Source organism: Neofelis nebulosa, chromosome 13, assembly GCF_028018385.1.
Source record: "Neofelis nebulosa isolate mNeoNeb1 chromosome 13, mNeoNeb1.pri, whole genome shotgun sequence".
NCBI lineage: Eukaryota > Metazoa > Chordata > Mammalia > Carnivora > Felidae > Neofelis > Neofelis nebulosa.
The window spans coordinates 2,049,074-2,058,123 of record NC_080794.1 but is presented as its reverse complement, the minus strand read 5'-3'; positions in this window follow the sequence as shown (position 1 = coordinate 2,058,123).

Below are 9,050 nucleotides of genomic sequence, written 5' to 3'. Positions count from 1 at the left end.
CTCCGGCCTGGGAAATCACTGAAACTGGTTCAGGTATGAGAAGCAGTTCTTGGAACAGGAGATCACGAAGACTGGCGCAAGGAGTTGAAGAGAATTGTATCTTTCTCTGGCCTACCAACTTGAGGAAGAGAGATCATCCTCTTTTGGGCATCAGAGTCATACCTGAGCACCACGGTGGGATTTTAGGGCCCTCCAAGGCCTACAGGGGTGCCGATTTCATGCAACTTTGCCAGAAAGTCCGACCGTTCATCAGTCACAATGCCACCTTGACTCCAGAAGGCCGCCATTGTCATGACCACCTAGGAGAAAGGGAGAAGGGAGGACTTCCGGATGCCTGATCCAAATTCCTTATTCCTTGCCTTGAGATCCAAGGGAATGACATGAGGTGGAAAAACAAGGATGGGGGAGAGAGAGTGGCTGAGTTCACTCAGTAAGGCTCTGTGGAATGGGCAGGGGAGAAAACTGAAGACAAGAGGGAAAACGAGATGGCTGGTCCTGGGGACTGCTTGGAGCTCTGTGATTCCTTCAGTCTGAAGAACAGACACAGATGACTCTTGACTGAGTTATGGAGCAGGGATGTTTGGAAAGGGTGTGAGAAGAGATTCATGCACCTGTCAGACTCCCTTCTGTTGACTAAGGATACAACAAAGTAACGGAAATGGTCCGCCCAGCGAAATGTTTTTGTTCGTTTGTTTGTAAACATTGTAAGTACAAACCAGATCGAACCCTCTTCTTCTTTGGCTCATCGCATGACATCTTATACCCAGCCCTTATGTCCAGCTTGACCACTTGCCAGGGAGCTATTTTCACAAGGCCACTGGCCCCGCTGTTGGTGAGATGGGCAAAGCAATTGCGGTGGGTATGTCTCTTCCTAAGGAGGTTTAGCTCTCTCCACGACAGCCAGGGGGAGGCCCCAGTGGTGACCCAGGGGTCCCGGCCTCCACTGTAGGGCTGGCTCTGGCCAGCAGCCTTTGCCCACGCTCCTCCAGTGCCTGACTCCCCTGCCACCACCACCCCCCCCACGCACACTCTGACTTCTCCCCTCCTTCCTGTCTGCAGCTGGAAGTCGCTCCCTAATCGTTCTCTTCCCAAATTTCTTTGCAAAGTTTTCCATGGCAGAAAAGCTGATCATTAAGCAAATACTATTTCTGGCACTCGGTTTTCGCAAGAGATATGTCTCAGGCCCAGAAGGACAGCATTTCTGTCATCATAGCTCTGGCGCTTTGGTGGGAAAAGGGTGACAGCATTTTTCCATTGGACAGCCATTCGGTATCTAAACTTATTAAATGGGGAGCAGTACTGGGTTCTGTAGACTTTTCCCAGCCAAAAGAAACACTGGAGTCCAAGGGGCGCCTGGGTGGCGCAGTCGGTGAAGCGTCCGACTTCAGCCAGGTCACGATCTCGCGGCCCGCGAGTTCGAGCCCCGCGTCGGGCTCTGGGCCGACGGCTCGGAGCCTGGAGCCTGTTTCCGGTTCTGTGTCTCCCTCGCTCTCTGCCCCTCCCCCGTTCATGCTCTGTCTCTCTCTGTCCCAAAAATAAATAAAAAAAAAAAACATTAAAAAAAAAAAAAAAAAAAAACACTGGAGTCCGGCCACATCGCTGCAGTAACATAGGCGCAAGACGGTCTGCAGGGAGAAAATAGACTTAGAAAGTAATACCATCTGTATGTTCGCTCATGGTACCTCCGTCTACTGACACAGAAACGGAGCCTGTCCGGAACCATCTCCGAAACGCAGAGGAGCCCACACAACAAACTTAGGACACCCGAGAATGTTCCCTCTTCAATAGGAATACTGTAGTCAAACTGCCGTGACTACTGGTGACTTTTCATTGAAAACATATTTTCTGGAATAAAAGCCATTAATTTTATTCCATTAATCATTTTATTCCATTATTCCGTTAATGGCTTTATTCCATTAAGCCATTAATTTTAATTCATTAATCAATTTCTATTATATAGCGTCGTTAAATCATCTTTATTTTTCTTAAGTTAATGAAACATTTTCCATTTTTATTTCTCAAAAGGGATTTTCATCAGGATAAATTCTTTTCCATTTAAAATTTATCGTGAAGAGCGGATTAATCAATTCGCTCTGGTCCTCATCAAATTGTCTTGAGTACGGCAGCTGCTACCCAGAGTTTCCTTTTGTTTTTCTCTCCCCTACTCACCCTTTGGTCAAGTCCAATGTCTCAGGCAGATCTGAATTTGCCAATGGTATTTTTTAAAAATTTTCTGTCGATGACAAAGTTTGTAATGGGGAGTTCTAGCCATCGTCTGGATAGGTTATGTAAATCCTTTCTACCTGTCCTTTTCATCATGGGGTGGATAAAATAGGTCATCCAACTTTTTTTGAGTCATTTTGTTCAGAATTTTCTGGATAGTCCTCCATTCATGCCGGCATAAAATAATAAAATTATACACAAAATAGGTGCTGTAAGCACAGTAGATGTTTCCAACGCTAATATTCAAAGAAAAGGATGACAGACAAGTATAGATCTATTACCTTTGTCACTGACGATCTGAATTAACGACATAGATTAGGTTCCGCAAACTTTTTCTGCAAAGGGCCAGGTAATAAATATTTTAGGGCCATCCATACGTTCTCAGTTGCAGCCACTCCACTCCGCGGTTGCAGCCTGAAAGCAGCCATAGACTGTATGCAAACTAATGAGAGTGACTGGGCTCAATTAAAACTTTGTTATTTATATTTTTTTTTATGGAAGTGTAATTAACATACAATGTTATGTGGGTTTCAGGTGCCTGACATCGATTCAGCAACTCTCTACATTACTCAGCGCTCAACACCGTAAAGTCACCCGTTTGTTCTCTGTGTTTAAGAGTCTGGTTTTGTCTTGCTGTATTTTTTCCATTCCTCACATAAGTGAAATCGCACGGTATTTGTCTGTTTCTGCCGCACTTATTTCACTTCGCACGATACTGTCCAGATCCATCCATGTTGTCACAAATGGCAAGATCTGGGGCGCCTGGGTGGCTCAGTCGGTTAAGCGTCCGACTTCGGCTCAGGTCACGATCTCGCGGTCCGTGAGTTCGAGCCCCGCGTCAGGCTCTGGGCTGATGGCTCAGAGCCTGGAGCCTGCTTCCGATTCTGTGTCTCCCTCTCTCTCTCTGCCCCTCCCCCGTTCATGCTCTGTCTCTCTCTGTCTCAAAAATAAATAAACGTTAAAAAAAAATTTTTTAAAACAAATGGCAAGATCTCATTCTGTGCCTAATACTCCATTGTGTGGATACACCCCATCTTCTTCACGCACTCATCTCATCAATGAACACTCGAGTTGCTTCCATAATTTAGCTATTGTAAATAATGCCGCCGTAAGCATAGGGGTGCATGCATCCTTTTGAATTAGAAAGAAGTGTTTTCCTTCTTTTCAGGTAAATACCCAGTAGTGGAAACCCTGCCTCAGATGACATCTCTAGGTTTAATTTTTTTTTAATGTTTATTTACTTTGAGAGAGAGAAAGAGCGTGTGCGAGCGAGGGAGGGAGGGAGGGGCAGAGAGAGAGAGGGAGACAGAAGATCCGAAGCAGGCTTTGTGCTGAGGGCGCAGAGCCTGATGCGAGAGGCTCAGATCCACGAACCGTGAAATCATGACCTGAGCCGGTCAGATGCTTAACGAATGAGCCACCCAGGCACCCCTCTATTTTTAATTTTTTTGAGGAATGTCCATACTGTTTTCCACAGGGGCCGCGTGAATTGACATTCCCACCGACAGTGCACGAGGGTTCTCTTCTCTCCACATCCGTGCCACCACTTGCTAGATTTTGTATTTTGATTGTAGCCCTTGTGACTGGTGTGAAGTGACAGCGCACTGTCCTCCAACAAAACTTTATCTATAGAGCTGCGCTCCAGATTTGGCCCGTGTGCCATTGCCTGCCAATCCCTGGAACAGGTTAATGTTGTTCTATTACTTACTTTATCAAAGGATCCTTGACTTGCTGGGGTTGACCGTAGACTACGATGGATAGAGAGCTCCTGGAATGCACATTAGAAATGGTTTCTCTTCGCCCAGCCTCTCAGGATCAAAGCCTTGCACACCAGCAATATGTGTATCAGCAGGGTCATACCCAGTTTTCTTAGAGGAGCTCATCACCCTGTGGAATTAAGTCAAGAACCGTAAAACCTCCTGGGGAGGGATAAAGGGAAGATAATCGTATTTCCATCGTACAGAAAATGGAGGCAGGGGCACCCGGCTGGCTCAGTTGGTTAAGTGTCTGACTCTTGATTGCAGCTCAGGTCATGATCTCACAGTTGTGAGATCGAGCCCCGCATTGCTCGCGGAGCCTGTTTAAGGTTCTCTTTCTCCCTCTCCCTCTGCACCGCATCCCCCCCCCCCCAAATGGAGGCAGAATGACCCTCCAGACCTTCATCACAGGGTTAATTACAAATGGAGCATATTGTACGACAAAATAAAAACTAATTGCAAAGCACAGCATGATGCTAGCCTTGTTATTCATCCCAGGCTTCGAGTTTTCATGAACCTCATCTGGGCACAACAGATGAGGTTCTGAATTTAACTGGGAAATTGTTACACTCTAGACTTAGGTTACTCCCTTAAATACAAAAACTCCATGCGCAACGCGGGCCTTGATCATAACCCTGAGATCAAGAGTCGCGAGCTCTACTCAACCGGGCCAGCCAGGTGCCCCGTGTGTCAACTGTACTTAAAGAAAGAAAGAAAGAGAGAGAGAGAGAGAGAAAGACCAAATATCCAACTCAAACAAATGTGAAAAGGAAACCCCATTACAAAGAGGCTAAAGTTTGATGGGAAATTTACTGCACTCGGCAGAATTAAGTTTTTGGCCTCTCGGTGGGAATGAAGGTTATGTTATTAGGGATCAAGTCCCTATTACTAGCTGAACAACTACACATTGTCATCTACAAACGCTACTATTGTGCTCAAACAAGCAGAGGTCCAGAGACAGACAATTGTTGGCACTGGCTGGGCAGCTCTGGGCCAATCAAAAGCTCAGGTTTTCTCTAACATTCTTAGTTTGTCGGCCTTTGGTCTCTCTGTTTGTTGTGTCGCGGCTGCAAGATGGCCGGCCTGTCTGCGGACGTTACCCAACATTTGAGGGAGGAAGAAGGGGTAAAGTCTGAGCCACCGACTCTGCTTACACAAGGAAAGCAAAAAGACTCCCAGAAGCAAGCCCTCACATTTCTGTTCGTGTCTTACCAGCCAGAACCATCTTACTTGACCATTGATGTAATTAGTGGTTATCGAGGAGGCTACGAAAGTGGCTCATTACTTTTCCCAATTTCCACGCGGATGTGGACAAAGGACAAAGGTGGAAGGGGAGAGGAGAGGTCCACATCCAACAGCGTTTGGCATAAATTTCATTGCTACTTTTTACAACAACCCGGAACTGGATTCACTTGCTGTGTCACTTAATATTGAACCAGGTAGGAATAAATAACCCACTTCTTATGCATACAACAGTCATCGGCGACCAGGAAAAGCTGTTGGGCAGTCATCTCTGAAATACGCTCCAGTCCCAAGATTTCCCAGACTTTTGTTATCTCGAATCCACACCTCCTCCAGCCCGATCTTTGCTGCATCTAAATCAGCAGCCGCACCCACCATGCAAAGGCTGCGTACGGAGGTGTGCGGGGCAGGGTCCAGGGCATCCTGTGATGTCTGGGAGACCTAACAAGGAGAGCAGATGCCTCCTGGTGAGGTGGGGGAGGGGGACTATTTTGTTTTATTTACCAGGAGTCTAAAGCCCATGTGAGCTGAGAAACCCGTCTTCGCGTTTGAGTACTCTTTATTGGAAGGAGATGGACTTCTCCCTAATGAGCCCATTTTACAAACTGAGAGCCCAGAGAGCTGGTCTCCTGGCGCGGAGGAGCAGCGAGGAGGACTCACAAGTCGTGGAACGTGTCCTTGTCATAAAAAGAAAAACTTGGACGCGGGACAGGGCCCGCCTCCCTGCTCCCTCCCTGGTTCCAGTAAATGACGTGCTGTGTAGTCATGTGTCCCGGACCAGGCACATCCGTGGGACAAGAGCTCTGATGCAGGCAGAGGCAAGGCCCCCGTGAAATCATTAGTTTTGTCCGAGAAGCAAAAACAGAAACCCAGTTTCTGTGTTTACCCCACATTCTTTCCTTACTTCGTTCTACCTGGTTCAGAGTCCGATTGCATCACAGACATAAAGAAAGCATCTCCTACTTTCCCGGTTTGGCTTTGTTTTGCTTTAGAGTAGGAGTTTGTTTGTGTTTGTACCTTGGCTAGCTGGTTGGTCAGGAGGGGGGAGAGGGGGAGTTTTAACTCAGACTGATCCTCAGCTCAGTCCTCACCACAGTCCTCACCACAGAGTGGCCTTGACCCCCAGATGTCATCAGCCTGAGTGCATCGCTGCGGCCCAACGCTGCCTGCTATCCATGGCTCCCTTCGTGGACCCAGTTCTGAGGGATGGCTTACTCAATTTCATGGCCAGTATTTCCTCTTTGTTCAACAGCTCTCCTGGAGCCACAGATAAACTGTACCTAACTTCCACTGATGGAGTGAACACACGAGAAATTGTACCTGTTATTAAAAGAAAGAAAGAAAGGGGCGCCTGGGTGGCGCAGTCGGTTAAGCGTCCGACTTCAGCCAGGTCACGATCTCGCGGTCCGTGAGTTCGAGCCCCGCGTCAGGCTCTGGGCTGATGGCTCGGAGCCTGGAGCCTGTTTCCGATTCTGTGTCTCCCTCTCTCTCTGCCCCTCCCCCGTTCATGCTCTGTCTCTCTCTGTCCCAAAAATAAATAAAAAACGTTGAAAAAAAAATTAAAAAAAAAAAAAATAAATAAAATAAAAGAAAGAAAGAAGAAAGAAAAAGAGAGGGAAAAAGAAGGAAAGAAAGAAAGAAAGAGAAAGAAAGAAAGAAAGAAAGAAAGAAAGAAAGAAAGAAAGAAAGAAAAGGGAAAGGAAAAAAGAAAGAAAATAAAAGAAAGAAAGAAAGAAAAAGAAAAAGAAAGAAAAGAAACAGGAAGAAAGAAAAGAAAGAGAAAGGAAAAAAGAAAGAATAAAAGAAAGAAAGAAAGAGAAAGAAGAAGAAAGAAAAGAAAGAGGAAGAAAGAAAGAAAAGAAAAGAAAGAAAGAGAGAAATTGTACTATCAAAAAGAAATTGTTCTAAATCTGAACCAGGTCAAAAGTTTATAGCCTGTTTGGCTACTTCTTCTGGGAATAATTTATGGTCTGGATAAAATGCTCTAGCAATTTTCTGATTTATTTTAATGAGCTTGAAAGCCCGGCATCGAAAATTCACCCAGCCGATGGTCACCCTTGGGAGCTGATTAATGGCCTTTAACCAATCTCGAAAAAAGTTGACGCAGACATCCTTTACTGTGTCCAACTTAACAATGACTGCTTCCTTATTTTTTCCCCAATAACCTGTCATTACCAAGAGCGAAATTTCTGCTGAGAGACCTCTCTCCACCTTGCAACAAGTCTGAAATGAACTTTGATGTGTGTTGGAACCTCTGAGACGCTGCTTTCAAATACACTAAAGCCTGTAATTGTGTGGCAGGGACTCTCAGGACTGAAGAAATTGCGAGAAGGGGGGAATCGCTCCAAGGGACTCAAGGGCGTGGTTTGCAGAAGCTAGCCGATGGGGGGGGGGGGGGGGCGGTGGCCCGGGTCTAGGGAGCCGGTGAGCACTCAGAGGCGGGATGCTTTGGATGTTCCCTTGAGGCCAGGCCACCACCGAGCCATGTGGGGCCACAGACAAGTCACTTTTGAGGGGGACTTATCTATACAAGCAAATTAATTTTAAAATTATGTGACAGAATTACATCCCAGAATTCATGGGCCACCGTGAGAGGTAGTGACTTTTCTTTAATGCAGACTTAGCACGGTGGTTACAGAAGAGGCACTTATGGCTCTATTGTCTAATCAGTGAATGCAAAGGTTCCTCGTGTTCTTTATTGTCAAGTGTGACATTACTGGATAACTTCCTACCCACCGCAGCACATCGGTAGCGCCTCAAGCCTGTTTGTGCTGAGGCAGCACAGACCTTCCCGCCTCTGTAGTTCCCCGACACCACGTCGTCACTCTGGAAGCTGTGTCCTCAGTGGCACCATCTGGGGATGCTGGCTCCCAACGACTCACCAAGGTTGCCCTGTATTTGGTTGATGATGACAAATGCAAGGGGGCAGTCTGAATTAGAATCCTTTTTCTGGTCATGTGAACTTCACTGCTTGCAATTTCTTTTTTAGTTTATTTATTTTAAGAGAGAGAGAGAGAGAGAGAGAGAGAGAGCATTCAGGAGGGACAGGGAGAGAGAGAATCCCAGGCAGGCTCCCCACCGTCAGTGTAGAGCCCTCTGCAGGGCTTGAACTCACGACTCACGAGATCATGACCTGGCCTGGTATCGGGAATCAGACGCTGAACCAACTGAGCCTCCCAGGCACCCCAACTGTTTGGGATTTTTATGGCATAAACAGAATAACACGTCTTCTAATCGTGTCCTCTCCTGAGCTCCATGGGCCAGGCAGGAAGGGTGTGTTCCTAGAGCATCATCTCTTCCAGCGTTGACCTGCCTTCTGCACCCAACACCCGCAGGGAGGATGGGCGAAGAGCCGTGGTATGAGGGCAAAGGGGGGTCTCATTGTCCCAAGGAATGTCCCTCCCTCGTCTGGCATGGCTGGAGACCACCCTGGAGGGCACAACGTCACTGCACTGATTTGAGGTGCATCGGTCAAATGGATCAGTTAGCAAGCCTGACTGGTCCAGAGCCTGTGGAGCGTGTAGGGGGTGCATTCTGAGGGCCAGAGGCAGGGGGTCCACAAGAAGAAGGATGCCCGCAGTCACCCTGAGAAGGATACATGGGACACAGGTGGATGAGAGCAGATACATGGACCCACACATGGCTCAAGCCCGGGGTTTGGCAGTGGCTCTTGGTAGCTCAGAGCCCTGAAGTCCCATGTGTGATTTGAGAGTTCTCCAAAGGGGAGCATGTCAGTACCATTCTGGCAGCCCAATCTTACGGGACCCTGCTCTTTAATGTCAGTGAAAGAAACTCGTGCCCGTCGGCAAGAGTGAGCTGATTAGCAGA